This window comes from Eriocheir sinensis, chromosome 49 (assembly GCF_024679095.1).
Source record: "Eriocheir sinensis breed Jianghai 21 chromosome 49, ASM2467909v1, whole genome shotgun sequence".
In the NCBI taxonomy this organism is placed as follows: Eukaryota; Metazoa; Arthropoda; class Malacostraca; order Decapoda; family Varunidae; genus Eriocheir; species Eriocheir sinensis.
Window position 1 is genome coordinate 9,609,208 of NC_066557.1, and position 19,486 is coordinate 9,628,693.

A 19,486-nucleotide genomic window follows, 5' to 3' on the forward strand; every position below is an offset into this window, starting at 1 on the left:
TCTCTTCCCCTCCCTCTCTCTCCCTTCCCCTCCCTCTCTCCTCCTTCTCCCCTCTCCCTTTCCTCTCCATTCCCGCCCTCCCAATCTGCCTCCCCTTTTCCCTCCCCCTCCCTCCTATCCCCCTCCCTCCCCACTAATCATCCGGCAGGCCTATATATAAGCCTTAACGCAACACAAAGGCCGAACACAACACAAACATTACATCTTCAAATATTTCAAACCCACCCATTATCTTCTTTGGCGATAGGTCTCAATAGTGTATTTACCCCCCCTCTACCCCCCCTTCCCTTTCCCCTTCCCTCCTTCTCTTTAATCCCCCTCTTCTATCATTATCTTTATCCCCTCTTCTTCATTCCTTCTTCCTCTTTCCCTCTTATGCTTTTCCTTTTCATTTCACTTTCTTTTTTATAATCCTCTCTTCCATCCCTTCTATCCCCCCTTCCCCCTTCCCTCCTTCTCTTTAATCCCCCTCTCTTCTATCATTATCTTCATCCCCTCTTCTTCATTCCTTCTTCCTCTTTCCCTCTTATGCTTTTACTTTTCATTTCACTTTCTTTTTTTTATAATCCTCTCTTCCATCCCTTCTATCCCCCCTTCCCCCTTCCCTCCTTCTCTTTAATCCCCCTCTTCTATCATTATTTATATCCCCTCTTCTTCACTCCCTCTCTATAGTCGACGTTTAATACTTTTCCTTTTTCATTTCGCTTTCTTTTTTATAATCTTTCTCTTCCATCTTTTTCTTTTTAATCTTTTTTTTTGTTTCTTATTTTTATTCTAATCTTCCATCTCTTGTTTTATTCCATTTTCTCTCTCTCTTCCTCTTCCATATTTTTATTTTTATCGTTATTTTTTTTCTTTTTTTTTCATCCTTCTCTTCCATATTCTGTTTCATTCCACTTTCTCTCTTTTTTTCTTCCTCTTCCAGCTTTCCTTTTCCTTCCTTATTCCTTTTTCTTCATTCTCCTCTTCCTTTTTTTCCTTTCCTTTTCATTTTCTCTCTTTCCTTTAGTTCTTCCTTTTCCATCTTTCTTTTTAATCTTCCTTTTCTTCTTCCTTTTTTTCATCCTCCTCTTCCTTTTCTTTTCCTTTCCATACCATTTTCTCTCTTCCTTTTGGTTCTTCCTTTTCCATCTTTTCCTTTTTATCTTCCTTCTTTTTTCCTTATTTTTCCTCCGCCTTTTCCATCTTTCCTTTTTCACACAATTTTATCTCTTCCTTTTCTTTCTTCCTCTTCCTTCTTTTCTTTGTCTTCCTCCCTTATTCCTTATTTTTCCTCTTCCTTTTCCGTCTTTCCTCTTAATACCTCTTTCCTCTTTCTTTTCATCTCAAGAGGTATTGCATCTCCCCTTTCCTCTTTTTATTTTCCTCCCCTTCCTCTTCCTCTTAATCTCCCTCTCTCCCTTTTCCTGCTTTTGACAAATTGCCCCTTTCTTTTTTTCATTTTCTCCCCTTCCTTCCCATTAATCTCCCTTTTCCCCCTCTCCTTTCCTTTTAATTTCACTTCCCCATATCTCATCCATTTAAACGCCCATTTCTATTCCTCTCCATCCCCACACCCACAATCTCCCCCCCCCCCTCCCCTTTCTTCCCCATTCTCTCTTCTACCAATCCATTCCTTGCCTCACTTTACACTTAACACCGCAATCCCCTTTCTCTCCTCCTTATCTTCTTCCATCTCCCCTTTTCCTCCCCATCCTCTTCCATCTCCCCTTTTCCTCCCCATACCTTCCATCCTCTCCCCTTTTCCCATTTACATTTTCATTTATTTTTTTCTTATCCCACTAAATTTTCCGCCACCTCATAAATTCCCTTCCACTATCCCCTTCAAATCCTCCCCACACTCTTCCCCATCCTCCCTATCTCCTCCTGTTATCCCTCCCCTTCCTTTTCCACCTATCCACCTATCCACCTATCCAAAGTTCCCTTCCCTTCCTCCTCACACTCCTCCTAGTTCTCTTCCCATCTCTCCTCTTCCTTCCCCTCCTTCCACTCATTCCATACCATTTCCATCACTATTCCCAGCCCCATACCTTCCGTCCCCTCCTATCTACCTCCATTATCTATTTCTTACCCCCCATTAAATTATCTACTACCCCATAATTACCCTTCCATAATCCACTTCTTATTTTCCCCTCTTCCTCCCCCTTCCTTTAATTCCATTCTATAATCCTTCTATCCTCATCCCAATCCTTATAAACCCCTCTCCTCCACTTCCCTCCCCCTCCCCTCTCCTCCACTTCCCTCCCCCTTTCCCCTTCTCCTCCCCTTCCCTCCCCCTTTCCCCTTCTCCTCCCCTTCCCTCCCCTTCCTCCTCTCTTCCCCTTCCCTCCTCCTCCCCTTCTCCTCCCCTTCCCTCCCCCCTCCTTCTCCTCCCTTTCCTCCCCCTTTCCCCTCCTTCCTCCCCTCCCCCTCTCCTTCCTCCCTTTCCCTCCTCCTCCCTTCCTCCTCCTTCCTCCCTCCCCTCCTCTCCCCTCCCCCCACACCTGCCAGGGCCATCTCACACCTGACTCCCCACACCTGGCCTCCACAAACACTCGCTCCAACACAATTTCACACCTGTCGTCACGAGGAGGTGTGGAGGAGAGACATGGAGAGACGGAGGGAGGGAGGGAGGTGTGGAGAGAAATAGAGAGGAGGAGAGGGAGGGAGGGAGAGGAGGAAGGGAGGGAGGGTTGAAGGGAGAAGACAGAGTTATAGTACAGGGAGAAGAAAGAGAGAGGAAGGGAGGAAGGAAGGGAGGAAGGCAGTGAATAGAGAATGGAGGGAGGAAGAAAGGGAGACTAAAGGAAATGGGGGAAGGAAACGGAGAGAGGAAAATAAGGAAAGAAGGAAAAGAGGAGGAAAAATGGCGAAAGAAAGAAAGGAAAAGGAAAGGAAAGTGAAGGAATGAGAGAGGAAGAGATGGAGGAAGGGAGGAAATAAGGAATGGTAGGGAGGAAGAAAGGGAGAGTAAAGGAAATTGGGAAGGAATGGGAGAGAGGAAAATGGTTGAAAGGAAAGAAGGAAAGGAGGAAAAATGGCGAAAGAAAGGAAGGAAAAGGAAAGGAAAGTGAAGGAAAGAGGTAAGAAATAGAGGAAGAGAGAAAAGAGGAAAGGAATAAAGAGGAATAAAGAGGAAAGATTGGGGAAAAGATAGAACGGTAAGAGGAGAAACGAAGCAAGAGGAAGAAGGAGAGGAAGAGAGAGGAGTGAGGAAAGAAGAGGAAAGAGGGATGCAGGAAAGAGGAAATGAGGTAAGCAAAGAGGAAAGGAAAGGAAAGAGGATTTACATAGATTTACATAGAAAATCAGACCACACAGACCCCATGGTCCAGACTTGGTGGTCTGTCCTTAAACCTAAGTGATTTTACATTAATCAGAAGACTCCAAAACGTTGCATTTCTACTCTAGTTGATATTAAGTTGAAGGAAGTGACGGTCGAGCTTATTTTTGAAGGAGTCAATCGTGTTACACTGGACCACTGACGGTGGAAGCTTATTCCATTCTCAACTTTGGTGAAGAAAAATTTGGTGCAGTCTGAATTTACTTGTCTACATCATTGTTCCTCGTGCGCAAAGTGTCATCGATCATAAACAATGTTGATCTGTCTACATTCGTGAAACCATTAAGTATTTTAAAACATTCGATCAGTTTTCCTCGGAGGCGACGTTTCTCAAGAGAGAACATGTTAAGGGTAGAAAGCCTTTCTTCGTAGGATTTGTTGCGCAAGGAAGGGATCATTTTCGTTGCCCGACGCTGAACACCTTCTAATTTAGCAATATCCTTTGCATGGTGGGGAGACCAAAACTGTACCGCATATTCCAAGTGGGGTCTGACTAAACTGTTGTAGAGCGGGAGTATTACATCTTTATTCTTGAATACAAAGTTTCTTTTAATGAAGCCCAACATTCTGTTCGCTTTATTTGCTGCATCGATGCATTGCTGTGAGAATTTGAGGTTTGACGCGATTTTGACCCCTAAGTCTTTGACGCATTGAACGCTTTTGAGAGATAGGGGAAGAGGATGGGAGAGGAGTGAGGAAAGAAGAGGAAGACTAACAGAGGGAGGGACAAGAGGGAGGAAAGAAGAGGAAAGAGGGAAAGAGGGATGCAGGAAAGAAGAGGAAATGACGTAAGCAAAGAGGAAAGGAGAGGAAAGAGGTAGAGAGAAGGCAAAGAGAGAGAAGAGAGGAAGAGGAGAGGTGAGGAGTGGGAGGAAAGAGGAAGAAAGATAAAGAGGAAGAGAGGGAGGGGAGGAAAGAGGAAGAGGAAGAGGAAAAGAGGTAAATAGAAAACAGAGAGAGAAGAAGAGGGACGAAAGAGGAAGAGGAAGAGGAGTAAAGAGAAAGGAAAGAGAGTGAGAAGAGGGAATAAAGAGGAGAAAGAGGCAAAGAAAAAAGAAAGAGAGAAGAAAGAGGAAAAAGAAACAGAGGAAGAGGAACAAAGAGAAAGCAAAGAGAGGGAAGAGAAGGATGGAAATAAGAGGAGGCGGTAAAGAGGAAGAGGAAGAGAGAGAGGAAAGAGAGGAAGGAAAGAGGGAGAGGAAAAGATGAAGAGAAAGAAGAGACAAAGAGAAAGCAGTGAGAAGAGGAAGGAAAGAGGAAAGAGGAAGAGGAAGAGGAAGAGGAAGAGGAATACTTACATTAATTTCCATACTACTAAGATTCCATTCTGATTTTCCTCTCCCGTGACTGTTTTCGGAAATGAGCTTCGTGTGCGTGTGTATGTGTGTGTGTGTGTGTGTGTGTGTGTGTGTGTGTGTGTGCGCGCGTGTGTGTGTGTGTGTGTGTGTGTGTGTGTGTGTGTGTGTGTGTGTGTCCAGTGTTACCTGTGTACATAAACGTTAATTAAAGAAAAAAATAAACAAACAAAAAAGTAAACAAAAAAAATACAGGTAAAAAAATAGAAAAACAAGAAGAAGAAGAAGAAGACCCACAACAACAACAACAACAACAACAACAACAACAACAACAAGGACACATTCTCCGGACGAGCAAAGTGGAAAATCCGGTTAAACGAACAAACATCTTTTCGTTTATCCGGAAAAGTCCTCATTTTATCCGGATGACAGCGATATGTCGGCCGTTAAGGAGGAGGAGGAGGAGGAGGAGGAGGAGGAAGAAGAAGAGGAGAAAAAGTTGATGAAGAGAAGAAAGAAAGAGAAAATAATGGAGAGAAAGAAAAGAAAAAGAAGAGAGGAAAAAGAAAAGAATAAAAGAGGAAAATCGAAAAGGAGGAGGAAGAGGAAAAAGAAACAAGACGGAGAAAGGAAAAGAGAGAGAGAAAAAAGAGGAAAACGGGCAAGGAGGAAGAGGAGGAAGAAGAGGAGGAGGAAGAAGAAGAAGAATGAAGAGAGAGATGGATGAAGAAGTAGTAAGGGAGAAGAGGAAGATATAAAGAAGATAGGAGAAAGAGAGGAAGATAGGGAAGATAGAGGAGGAGGAGGAGGAGGAGGAAGAAGAGGAGGAGGAAGAAGAAGAAGAATGAAGAGAGAGATGGATGAAGAAGTAACAAGGGAGAAGAGGAAGATATAGAGAAGATAGGGGAAAGAGAGGAAGAAGGGGAGATAGAGGAGGAGGAGGAGGAGGAGGAGGAAAAACAGATGTGGAGGGCAAGTAATTTTCTCTTCCGTTAAACATTTTGCATCGTCACTATCATCTTTTTTTTCCTCCTTCTTCTTCTTTTTCATCCCTTCCCTTCTTCTTCCCTCTCTTCCTCCTCCTCCTCCTCTTTCACTGTTCTTTCTATCCTCATCTTCCCTTTTCTATCTTATTTTCCCCTCTTCTTTTTTTTATCACTCCCTTTCTTCTTCTCCTCTTCCTCCTCCTCCTCTTCCACTGTTCTTCCTATCTTCATCTTCCATTTTTCTTCCCTCTTCCTCTTTCTCATCTCATATTCCTTTTCTTCTCCTCTTCTTTGCATCATCACTATCATCTTTTTCATCACTTTCCTTCTTCTTCCCCATCTTCTTCCTTCTTCACTTTCCCCTCCTCTCCTTCCTCCTCTTTTTCCCTCTCCTTCATATCAGTTCTCCCTCCTCCTCCTTCTCTTTCCTATCTACACTTCCTTCTCCTTTCTTTATCTCCCCCCTCTTCTATTTCCCTTTTCTTCATCTCCTTCTACTACTCCCATTTCTCTTTCCTCCTCCTCTTCTTCCTCCTCCTCCTTTTCCTTCTGCTACTGATAGAAGAGATAATTAAAGGGAAGGAGAGAATGGAGGAAAGGTCAAGGAAGGGAGAAGGGAGAGAAAAGGGATTAAAGGGAGGAGAATATAGGAAGAGAAAGAGGAGGAGGAGGAGGAGGAGAGGAAGGGAGAGGAGAGAAGGAAGAGGAGGGAGAGAGAGAGAGAGAGATTAAAGGAAGGAGAATACAGGGAGAGAAAGAAGAGGGGAAGGAGGGAAGAGGAGGAGGAGGAGGTAGAGAAATGTAGGAAGGGAAGGATTTAAGGGAAAGGGAAAGAAAGGGAGGAAGGGATTGTGAGAAAGAGGGGAGAGAAAGGGGAGAAGGGGAAGGGGAGGGGAGGGGGAGGTCAGGAGGAGGGGGGGAGGGGAAGGGGGGGTGAAAAACGACTCAGCCACGACCCTCATTAGCTGTTAACGACCTCTAATTCTGATGACTTACTGTTCTCGTTACGACCCCCCCCCCCGCCCCCCCACCCCCCTTCCCCTCCTGCCCCCCCTTCCTTCCCCTCCCTTCTCCTTCACTCCCCTTAACCTCAGTCTCCCCCTCAACCCAACCTCCCCAACTATTGCCCTCTTCCCCTTCCTCCCCATCAATCCCATCTTCCCTCGTTCCCATCTCCCCTCTCCCTTTCGCTCTCCCCTCATCTTCCTCCCCTTCCCCTTACCTCCCCATTACTTTCCCCCTTTAGTTTCCATCAACCCCTCAACTCAACCTCTCTTCCCCTTCCTCCCTATCAATCTCATCTTCTCTCTCTCCCATCTCCCCTCTCCCTTTCTCTCTCCCCTCCTTCCCTCCTTCCATCACAATTCCATCACCTCCCCTTCTCCCTTTATCTCCCTTCCTCCCCATCACCCTCATCTTCCCTTTCCCCTCCCCCCCTTACCTTCTCCCTTTATCTCCCTTCCCTTCCCCTTATCCTTTCCTCCCCTCTTCTTCCCTTTATTTTCTCCCCTTACCTCCTTTTCCTTCCCCTCTCTCATCTCCTTCCTTTTCCTTCCCCTTCCCTTCCCTCCCTTCCTTCTCTCCCTTCTCCCCTTACTCTCTCCCCTTCAACTCTTCCCTCCCTTACCTCCCTTTGTTTTCATGATCCCCTTAACTTTCCCTCCACTAATAATGCCTCTTCTCTCCTCTTCCTTCCCCTTCCCATCATCTTCTTCCTCTTTCCCCTCCACTTACCTTCCCTTTCCCTTTCTTCCCCTCCTCTTCCTCTATCCCTTACCTCCTCCCCTTTGCCTCCATTAACACCTCAAATTCCCCCTTTACCTACTTTTCCTTCCCCTTTCCCTCCCTCTCCCTGACTTCCTTCCTCTCTCCCTACCTCCATAATCACTATCTTTCCCTCCCCTTCCTTCCCCTCCTCCCTTTTCCCTTCCTCTCTTCCCCTCTCTCTCCCCCACCTCCTATATTTCCTCCCTACCTCCAAAACTACTCTTTCTCTTTACCTTCCTCTTCCCTCCCCATCCCCTCTCTTTCCTCCTTCCCTCTCCCTCTCCCTATAAACATCACCTCAAACAGTGCTACCTCTCACCTCCTCTCCCTTCCCCTCACCCTCCCCTCCCCATCTCCCTTCTTCACCCTACCCTCCCCATCTCCCTTACCTTCTTGCTGTCTATCACTTCCTACCCTTCCCCTCCCTTACACTCCACCCCAAAAAATACTACCATCCCCTTCCATTTCCAAATAAAGGAGAAATGTGAGAAGGGCAATAAAGAAAGAAAGTATACAAGGAAAGAGAGGAGGGAGAGAAAGGGAAAGGAGAGAGAAGGGAAGGATGAAATGGGGAAAGAAAAGAGGAAAGAGAGGGTGTGAGGAAAGAGGAGGAGAGAGGGAGAGAAGAGAAAGGGAGGATGAAAAGGGGAAAAGAAGAGGAAAGAGGGGAGAGATAGATGTGTGGAGAGGGGAAATAGAAGAGAAAAAGGGGAGAGGGGAGATAAAGAAAATGAAAAGAGGAAGAGGCGGAAAGATAGATAATTATGAGGGAAGATGAGAGGATAAAGATGAGAGAAAAAAGGAATAAGGATAGAAGGATAAGATGGGAGACAGAAGAAATAAGGATAAAGATGGGAGAAAGAAGGAAAAGAAAGAAGGAATAAGGATAGAAGGATAAAGATGGGAGAAAGAAGGAAAAAGAAAGATAAAGGGAAAAAAGAGGGAAAAAGGTAGATGGGTGTTAAGCTATTATTATTATTATTATTATTATTATTATTATTATTATTATTATTATTATTATTATTATTATCATTATTACTATCGTTATTAATTCGGCTTAAGCTTAGAAAGTCCTTAATTGGTTTTCCGGTTTTTTGTCCTATCCATTAACGAAGGGAAAAAATAATGAAGGAAAGAAGAAGGAAGGAGGGAGAGAGGGAGGGAGGAAGAGAGGAAGGGAAAGATGGATGGAGAGAATTTAGTTAGTCGGAAGGGAAGAGGAAGAGAAGAAAAAAGGAAAGATTTGGAAAAGAAGATAGAAAGGAAGGAAGGAAGGAAGGAAGGAAGGAAGGAAAGAAAGATCTGAACGGAAAGAAGGAAGAAGGAAGGAAGGAAGAAAGGAAAGAAAGATTTAAAAGGAAGGAAGGAAGGAAGGAAGAAAGGAAGGAAGCAAGGAAGAAAAGATGGAAGGAAGGAAAAACTTAAACGGAAGGAAGGAAGAAGGAATAAAGGAAGAAAAATAAAGAAGGAAAATAAAAGATGGAAGAGGAGGAAAAGGGAGAATTGAAGTAAGGAAGTAGAGAATAGAATAGATAAAGAAAGAGACGAAGGAGAGAAAGAAGAAATAAAGGAAACAAGGAAGAAAATTTAAAAAAAAGATAAAATAACACTAAAGAAAGAGGAGGAAAAGGAGAGAGAGAGAGAATAAAAATGTTATTACACAAGAGGATTGTTCAAGAGTCATTTGGGGCCTCTCTCTCTCTCTCTCTCTCTCTCTTAATAGGATGAGATATGAATGTTTTATGATACCGTCTGTCTGTTTCTTAATCGTGTGTGTGTGTGTGTGTGTGTGTGTGTGTGTGTGTGTGTGTGTGTGTGCGCTCGTGCGTGTGTGCTCGTGTTTGTGTGTGTGTGTGTGTGTGTGCACAAAAAAACAACATGTGTGCGTACAATTTTTGACACACACACACACACACACACACACACACACCCACACACACACACACACACACACCAAAAAAACGTTGTAATTAGATCTGTGTTATAATGAAATTCCATCCACACACACAGAGCAAAAAAGGGAAGATGTTTAGCATTCTCCTGCCCCGGATGCTGGAAGAGGAGGAGGAGGAGGAGGAGGAGGAGGAGGAGGAGAATAGAGTGGGTTACTTTGCTTTTTATTAGTGTGTGTGTGTGTGTGTGTGTGTGTGTTGAACCGTTCCCATTTGTAGTCATAATATAGTTAGATTGTAATATATAAGCAATTAAGTTATCTATCTGTCTATCTATCTATCTATTTATCTATCTATCAGTGTAGCTATCCATCTATTAGACCAAAGATACGGAGATGAGCGCGGAGGCAATGCGTACTGGAGTGTGGGAAACAATTATATTAACTTTCTTCCTCAAACTGTATTTTTTTTTTCCATCTAGTGTCTCTCTCTCTCTCTCTCTCTCTCTCTCTCTCTCTCTCTCTCTCTCTCTCTCTCTCTCTCTCTCTCTCTCTCTCTCTCTCTCCTCCCTCACCTTCATCTTTCCTCCCATCACTCTCCTCCTCCTCCTCCTCCTCCTCCTCCTCCCCTCTCATCACATCGCGAGTTATTTTTTGTTCAGTATTTTTTTATTTTCTTTAACATATTTTTTATCTTTTTTTTTTCTTCTGCATCTTCACCATTTTCTTCCCCCCTCGTTTTTTTTTTCTTCCTTCCCTTTTCTTTCTCTTCTTCTCCCATTATTTATTTTCTTTCTAACAGCCGGCCTCTTCTCTCTCCTCCCTCCTTCTCTCCTCCCCTCACTCCCTTCTCTCCTCCCCTCACTCCCTTCTCTCCTCCCCTCACTCCCTTCTCTCCTCCCCTCACTCCCTTCTCTCCTCCCCTCACTCCCTTCTCTCCTCCCCTCACTCCCTTCTCTCCTCCTCTCACTCCCTCACTTCCCTTCCTCCATCCCCTCCTCACCTTCCTTCCCTTCCTAGTCTTCTTCACCCATCCCCCTTTCCTTCCCTCTTTCTCCAACCATCTCCCATTCCTCCACGCGGCCACCCATCTCATCTCCCTCACACCCTTTTCCAGGACCCATTTCCCCTTTCCTTGCCCATACCCCCCCATCTCCACCCCCCCACACACGTCCACAAGCTATCATATCCCTCCCTTCCTCTTGCCTTCCCTTCCCACATCACTCCCACCCACCCTTACCCCTTCTATCATCATCCCCTTCATCACCCCCACCAACCTCCCCTTCAGCATCATCCCCCCTTTTAAACCCCCCCTGCCACCCCTCTCACACGTTTTCACTCCACTTCCCCTCCTCACTCTCGGCGCTTCAACCCCCTTCCTTCCTGGCCCCCCTCACCCCCCTTCCCCCCCCTTCACACGTCGGGCTGAGGGATGGGCTGCCGCGGGACAAAGCAAACAGATAAATAGCCGCCACAACAGGCTGGAGCGCTTTTCATTCTTCCGTGTTTTTTGTTTTTTGTTTTCCTTTTTTTTTCTCTTTTTTTTTTTTTTTTTTGGTAGGAAGGAAGGATGTTGGCAGGCTGCTGTTTGGTGTGTGTGTGTGTGTGTGTGTGTGTGTGTGTGTGTGTGTGTGCGCGGGGGGGACTTGAAGGACGGGAAGTGATGGGAGGGAATGAAGGGGACGGGAGGGAAAGGAGTGAAGACGTAAAGTGATGGGAAGAAATGAAGGGTAAAATGGGAGGTAAGGGAAGGGAAAGTATGGAGAATCTGGAAGGGATATGGAAGGGGACGAAGAAGAGAAGAGCGGGAGAGGTGATGGGAAGTTACGACAAGGAAGTGATGGGAAGGGGAGAGAAAAAAGGAAGGAAGGAGGGAGGAAAGTGAGGAAGGTATGACAAGGAGGTGATGGGAAGGGAGACGAAAAAGAAGGGAAGAAATTGAGGGAAAAGTGATGGGAAGGTATGACAAGGAAGTGATGGGAAGGGAGAGGAAAAAGAAGGGAAGGAAGGGAGGGAAAAGTGATGGGAAGGTATGACAAGGAAGTGATGGGAAGGGAGAGGAAAAAGAAGGGAAGAAATTGAGGGAAAAGTGATGGGAAGGTATGACAAGGAAGTGATGGGAAGGGAGAGGAAAAAGAAGGGAAGGAAGGGAGGGAAAAAGTGATGGGAAGGTATGACAAGGAAGTGATGGGAAGGGAGAGGAAAAAGAAGGGAAAAAGTGAGGGAAAAGTGATGGGAAGGTATGACAAGGAAGTGATGGGAAGGGAGAGGAAAAAGAAGGGAAGGAAGGGAGGGAAAAGTGATGGGAAGGTATGACAAGGAAGTGATGGGAAGGGTGAGGAAAAAGAAGGGAAGGAAGGGAGGGAAAAGTGATGGGAAGGTATGACAAGGAAGTGATGGGAAGGGAGAGGAAAAAGAAGGGAAAAAAGTGAGGGAAAAGTGAAGGGAAATGAGGTGAAATAAAAGGTGTGATAAAATTTGAGAAAAGGAAGGAAAGATAGAAAAAAGAAAGGAAAAAGAAAATGTTAAGAAAAAGAAAGAAGGAAAAGAATAAAACAGGAAAATCAAAAAAGGAGAAGGTATAGAAAATGGAGGAAAAGAGAGGAAAAGAATAAAAAACGGGAAAATACAAGGGAGAGGAAAAAAGGAAGAAAGAAAATTAGGAAAATGAATAGAAAATGAGGAAAATGAGGAAAAGAAAGACGAGAGAGAGAGAGAGAGAGAGAGAGAGAGAGAGAGAGAGAGAGAACATAATGGCTGTCAATAATGCATAATGTTGACAAGTTGTTCTCGTAATTAGCGTTCGTTTATTAGGGATTAATTAGGAAAATGAAGGTGTGGGGCAGGTAAAGAGGGGGAAGGAGGGGGGTTAAGGTACAGAGGGGGAAGGGGGGGGTTAAGGTAAAGAGGGGGGAGGGGGGGTTAAGGTACAGAGGGGGAAGGAGGGGGGTTAAGGTAAAGAGGGGGGAGGGGGTTAAGGTAAAGACGGGGGGAGGGGGGGTTAAGGTAAAGAGGGGGGAGGGGGTTAAGGTAAAGAGGGGGTGGGGGGGTTAAGGTAAAGAGGGGGGAGGGGGGTTAAGGTAAAGAGGGGGAAGGGTTACAGAGGGAGGAGGGGTTAAGGTAAAGAGGGGGGTTAAGTAAAGACAGGGGAGGGGTTAAGGTAAAGAGGGGGGAGGGGGTTAAGGTAAAGAGGGGGGATGGGGTTAAGGTAAAGTGGGGGGGAGGGGGGGTTAAGGTATGGCATTAAAGGGAAGGGGAAGGAAAGGGAAAGGGATTAAAGGGAAAGGAAGGGAAAGGGAAAGTGATTAAAGGGATGGGAGTTTAAAATGGATGCAAGTGATATTTAAAGGGAAGGAAAGGGAAAGTTAAGGGAATTATTAAAGACCACCATCATTCCCATTGATCATTCCCATTCCCATTTCCTCTTTCTCATTCCCTTAATTCCAAATCCTGGTCAGTATTCCATTACACACACACACACACACACACACACACACACACACACATACACACATACATACATACATAGTTCCTCCTCCTCTTCCTTCATTCATCATTATCTTCTCTTTGTCCATGTCCTCCATATTCTCTCCTCCTCCTCCTCCTCCTCCTCCTCCTCCTCCTCCTCCTCCTCCTCCTGAACTAACCGAGCCCTTAACTTTCAAACTACAGCTTACCCCATCTTCCTCCTCTCCCTCCTCCTCCTCCTCCTTCTTCTTCCTCTTCCCCCTTCCCTCTCCTCCTCCACCTCCTCCTCCTTCTCCTCCTCCTCCTCTTCCTCTTCCTCTTCATCATCACTGCAAAGCCACAATGTCCTCAGTCAGCAGGAGTTAGTCAGTATGATAGTGAGTCCTCCTCCTCCTCCTCCTCCTCCTCCTCCTCCTCCTCCTCCTCCTCCTCCTCCTCCGCCTCGACCACGTCCTCTTCCTCTCCCTGCGCTGACGTCACGGGCGTTAATCCTAGCCCTGTGACACCCCCCTCCCTCCTCCTCCTCCTCCTCCATTCCAGAAGCAAGGGAGGAGACGCAGCCTTCATCCCTGGATCATAGTGGACAAAGGGCACCTCCTCCTCCTCCTCCTCCTCCTCCTCCTCCTGCCTGTTCTGTCCTTCTTTAGTCACTATTCACCTCTAAAGGGCAGTATGCTATGGGCAGAAGAAAGGAAGAAAGGAGGAGAAGGAAGAGGAGGAGGAGGAGGAGGAGGAGGAGATGACTACGTGTTGGTTAGTAGAAAATCAGAATAGAAATAAAAAAATAAATAAAATAAATTAATTCAATGAAAAGACATGATACGAAAAAAAAGATGTTTAATAGAAATCGAAATAGAATGGAAAGTCACAATAAGAAGTAGGAATAAAATAAGAGATTATATAGAAATAACAGAAAATAATAAGAGAGTAACAACAAGGTAAAAAGCATGTTAATAAGTGCATCTTAATCTATTGACAATGAAGCCGCAAAGAAAATATAAAGAAAAAAACAAATTACAAAAAGAAAGAGAAAATAATTAATAACAACAAAATAAATGAAAAAATGAAAAAGAGAGAAAAAAAAATACAGAGAAATACATTACCACCACAACCACCATCACCACCTCCACCACCACCAACAACACCACCATCACCACCATCACCACCACCACCATCATCACCACCAGGTTGTCGCTGCCTTCACCAACCCCTATATCACAGTCCACTTTCCAGCAGGCGAGGAGGAGGAGGAGGAGGAGGAGGAGGAGAAGGAGGAGGAGGAGGAGAAGGAGGAGGAGGAGGAGGAGGAGGACGAACACAACACAACAGGAACACGAAAACAGACCAAGTGAAATTAAAGTGAGAGAGAGAGAGAGAGAGAGAGAGAGAGAGAGAGAGAGAGAGAGAGAGAGAGAGAGAGAGAGAGAGAGAGAGAGAGAGAGAGAGAGAGAATATCGCTCAATAATTGGAAACTTTGAAACGACTGCATGACTCATTACGAAGGAGAAGGAGTAGGAGGAGGAGGAGGAGGAGGAGGAGGAGGAGGAGGAGGATGTGATTGTGGTAGACAAGGAAGGGGAGGAGGTCGATCATTGGAGAGAAGGAGAGAGAGAGAGAGAGAGAGAGAGAGAGAGAGAGAGAGAGAGAGAGAGAGAGAGAGAGAGAGAGAGAGAGAGAGAGAGAGAGAGAGAGAAACGTGCTGTCTCTGTTTCTTCAGTCTCTGTGTCATGAAAGAGGAGGGAGGAGGAGGAGGGGGAGGAGGAGGAGGAGGAGGAGGAGGAGGAGGAGGAGGAGGAGGAGGAGGAGGAGGACACAGTGCGACAAGGAAACTCCATTATCACCCACACCACCATCACCACCATCATCACCATCATCACCATCATCACCACAAACACCTCCACATTCTTATTCTTTCTTCGTCCCTTTCTACTTCTTTACCTCCTCCTCCTCCTCCTCCTCCTCTTCCTCCTCCTTCATCTTCATTTATTCCTCCTCCATCATCATCAAACATATTATCTTCGTTTTCTTTATCTATTCTTTATCATATTCCTCTTTCCATTAATTTATCATCTGTTCTGTTTCTTTTTTTTATTTCCTCCCTTCTATGTTTTCCTTCAATCTTTCCTTTTTTTTTTCTTAATTTCTCTTTCTTTTCTCGCTTTTTCGCTTTTTCTCCTTATTTTTTTATCTTCCTATTTATTTTCTCTTTCCCTTTTATTTCTTCCTATATTTTCTTTTTATTTTTCTATTTTCCTCCTTATTTTCTTTCTCTTTTCCTACTTTTTTCTCCTTTTCTCTCATATTTCGTCCCATTTCTCTTCCCTTTTTTTTTGTTATATCATTTAATTTATTCCCCTTCTCACTGATTTATGGCCTGCTCTCTCTCTCTCTCTCTCTCTCTCTCTCTCTCTCTCTCTCTCTCGTTGTCTTCTCTTTCCTGTTTCCATGTTTTCTTGTTTAGTTTAGTTTTTTTTGTTGTTTTTTGTCATTTTTTGTTTATTTTTTTTATTTATTGCCATTTTTTGTTTATTTTCTTGTTTATTTTTTTATTTATTGCCAATCTGCTCCTTTTGTTTTGTTTTTCTCTTCATCTCTGCTTTTTCTCTCATTTTCTCCTCTTTCTTCCTTCTTCCCTCCTATTCCCTTCTTCCTCTTCCGCCTCCTTGTCTTCGTCCTCCTCCTCCTCCTCCTCCTACTACTACTACTACTACTCATCATCATCATCATCCTTCCTCGCTTATTTTCACCCCTCTCGCCCTTCCTTACCCTTTTTGACTTCCTCCCTCCTGTTGTAATTAATATGAGCAGAAGGGTCATACTAAAAAAATAGAATGCATATATAAGGACTAAAATAACAGTAATAATAATAATAATAATAATAATAATAATAATAATAATAATAATAATAATAATAATAATAATAATAATAATAATAATAATAATAATAATAATAATAATAATAATAATAAAACGTACAAATAAACGAAGGATCAGAGAGGAAGAGACATAAATAAATGATAGATGAAGAAAATGAAGAGAGATGAAGAGGAAGAAGGAGATTAATCAGATACCAGTAATAAAAAAAGACGAGAAATATAGGAGGAGGAGGAGGAGGAGGAGGCGATGATAGAAAAGGAATAAGAAGAGAGGGAAAAAAAAGTAAGATTAACGGTGTGTTGTTCTTGCATGTATTACCCGTGTGAGAGAGAGAGAGAGAGAGAGAGAGAGAGAGAGAGAGAGAGAGAGAGAGAGAGAGAGAGAGAGAGAGAGAGAGAGAGAGAGAGAGAGAGAGAGACGGGAGGATAAGACGGAGAAGCTGACAAGAAGTGGAGGGAGGAGGATAAGGAAAGGGGGAGAGAACGAGGGGGGGAGAGATAGTTCAATGAAAGCCTGGTCAGACTATCACTAGGCTCATAATACTACTCATGGAATTACTAACACAGCATCCTCTATGAAAGCCTGGTCAAACTATTACTAGGCTCATAATACTACCCATGGAAACATTAACCCAACTGCCTATATGAAATCCTTGGTCAGACTATCACTAGGCTCATAACTATCCACTGAAGTACCCAAAACGAACTATTATGGAAGCCTTGTCCTACTGTCACTAGGCTCATAATACTACCCATGGCGATACTAACCCAACGAACTCTCTGAAAGCCTGGTCAAACTATCACTAGGCTCATAATACTACCCATGGAAACGTTAACCCAACTACCTATATGAAATCCTTGGTCAGACTATCACTAGGCTCATAACTATCCATTGAAGTATCCACAACGAACTCTATGAAAGCCTTGTCGTACTATCACTAGGCTCATAAAACTACACATGGAAATAATTACACAACGACCTCTACGAAAGCCTTGTCCAGTGTGGGTGTACGCGGCCCGAAAGGTTTGAGTATATAGGAAGAAAGGAAGAAAGAACAGTTCGGTAAAGGTCGGTGGAGGAACACAAAGCAATAATAATATTCTAGACTAAGTAAGGAACCGTGTAACATAATATAGCAGACGATAAAGGGAGTGCAAGTAAATGGAAACACTGGAAAAACAACCACGTAGCCCTTATAACCCACCCACCCCCGCCCACTCCTTCACTCCCATCCCCCCCTCCCTCCTTCCCTCCCTCCTTAACCACCTCTCCGGCAGTTACACGACCCCTTCCTCTCTTCATGCCCCTGCCAGACACCTCCCCAAGCCCTGCCCTGTGCTAGCCCAGTGCCCGGGATACACACACACGCACACACGTCCCAAAACACAGCAATTATAATGAATAAATAGTGAATAAACAGTGTCGGCGCCCCGCCCGCCAGACAGCGTGACGTCACGGGCCGCCGCTCACACCAGCCCGGCGGTCCACCTGGCGGCTACACCTTACAGAATGACACCAACACTCCCTCCTGCGGGGCATCGATGTAGTGGTACTCACCCTGGCCGCAGACACCCTCGCCATGACGCAGCACGGCACACGCAGCGCCGCCGTCAAGGTCTGACACACAAGCGCACAAGGTCACAGACACGTCCTCCCCCGGCACGGCCCGCGGCGCTCTGAGGTTGGGGTGGGGGATGGGGGTGACGTCACGGCCCCGATGCTCTCTTCTTGTCATGACGGGGGAACTTTGGCCCACTGGGTGGCCTGTCCGGGGCTGAGCCAGTGCCGGTGCAGCCTTGCTACAAAATAGTTTGCATGCAAACTTTAGGCCCCCAAGGGTCAGCGAGCGAAGGTTCCACAGCAAGCCGCTCCACCGCTGCCGTGCGTGAAGCAGCGAGGCACCACCCGCCCCCGCCTGGCTCCTGCCGCCCACGCCGCCACTCGTCCTATTCACTAAGCACAAGTACACTCGGGGCATCATAATGACCCTTCATTGTCGCGTGGCCGCCGCAGAGCTCGGAGCGTCGCGGCTACGGCCGTGGTCTCCGTCCTGTGCCGCGGGGTTTGCACGCCTGACACGCAGGGACTGGCGGGGGGGCTGGCGGGGCTGGTCTCGTCTGCAACAAGCAATATTTAGCGTATAAATAATATAAATGCTGGAATATGTGCAGAGGGGGATGACAAAAATGATTCACGGGTTGGGATGCTTGCCGTATGAGGGACTTCACATTGAAATTTGTATTCTCTAGAGAGACGAAGGGTGCGAGGAGACTTGATTGAAGTTTCCAAGTGGATGAAAGGCGTTACTAAGGGCATGCTAATAAGGTATTGGTGGTAAAAGAGTCGGGAAGGACACGTAGCAATGACTTCAAGATGTGTAAATTCAGATTCAAGAAAGACGTGAGCAGGAATTGATTTGTGAATAAAACTCACACTGGCAGACGAGAGATGTATATTTCACAGGTAATACAAACATCTTTTGGTTACCACTGTGGGTTTTATTCACAGGAAGATGATAACGTCAGTGTGATTATCCTAGTCTGAGAAATGGTTTACTAACAGAGTGGTGGATGGGTGGAACAGGCTTGGCAGTCATGGTGGGTACTAATAGGATAGATACGTGCATTCAAGATGAGGCAAGGCACATAAATGGACAGTGAGGTTAGGTGGGGTTAGGTGGGGTTAGGTGGGTTAGGTTTACAAGAGCGCACCGCGTAGGCCTACCTTCCTCTTGCAGACTTATTATACTCTTAAGAGGAGGAAAAAGAGGAAGAGGCCTGGAGCGGGGAAGATAAGGAATGAGGAAGAGCGAGATGACGGAGAAAATAAAGAGGAAGACAAATGAACCGGCGAATAGAGGAAGAGAGAAAGAAAAATAACAGGTAGAAAACAAGAGAACGACGATAAAATGTATGAAAAGTAAGTAATAAGAAGAGGAAAAGAGGAAAAGTGAATAAGGGAAAAAGGAAAAGATTGAGTGAAAACAGAGACGCAAGGAAAGGAAAAAAGAACAAGATGAAGGAAGAGATAAATATGGGGAAAAAGTAAAGAGGAAGAAAAATAAAAACAGGGAAGAGGAAAAAGGACAAAAAGGAAAATAAATGGAAAGAAAAAGACATTAGTGAATAAAAACAGAAAAAGTAAAATATAAGAAATACGTAGTGAGGAAAGAAGGAAGAAAAGAGGAGAGATAAAGGAGGACATGAAAAGAAAAGATAGAAAGTGGGGAAAAGAGAGGAAGAAGCAAAAGAAGTGAAAATGAGATAAAAAAGATAATTGAAAAAGGAAAGGAAATGAAGACGAAAAATCCCCAAAATAACAAAACAAAAATCTGAAAAGGAAAAAAAAGTGGGAAGGAAGAAGAGAAGAGGGAGAAAGAGGGAGAAGGAGGAAAAAAGAGGAAGAGGAGAAAGGAGAAAGTAAAAATAATAAAAAAATAGTGAGTGGGAAAAAAAGGAAGATAAATAAATAAATAAATAAAAGAAAATATGTAGGAAAAAGGAGAAAGGGAAGATGAAAAAGAGAAGAGAGGAGAAAGTGAAGATAAAAAAGATAGTGAGTGAGAAAAAAGGAAGAGGAAAAAATAAAAAAAAGAATGATGTAGGAAAAAAGAGAAAATGAAAGAAAGGAGGAAGTAGAGAGAGAAAAAGGAGGAGGAAAACGGAGAAAGTGAAGAAAAGGGAAAGAGGGAAAAGAAGGAAAAAAACAGGACAACAAAAAATGAGTAAAAAATGGAAAAAAAGGAAAAGGAAGAGAAAACAGAAGAAAGGAGAAAGAAAGAAGACGAAAAACAAAAAAAGACAGAGAAAGCGAGAGAGAAAAAAAATAAACATAAAAAAATTGGAGGACAAGATAAAAGGGATAAAGTAGCAAGGAAGTA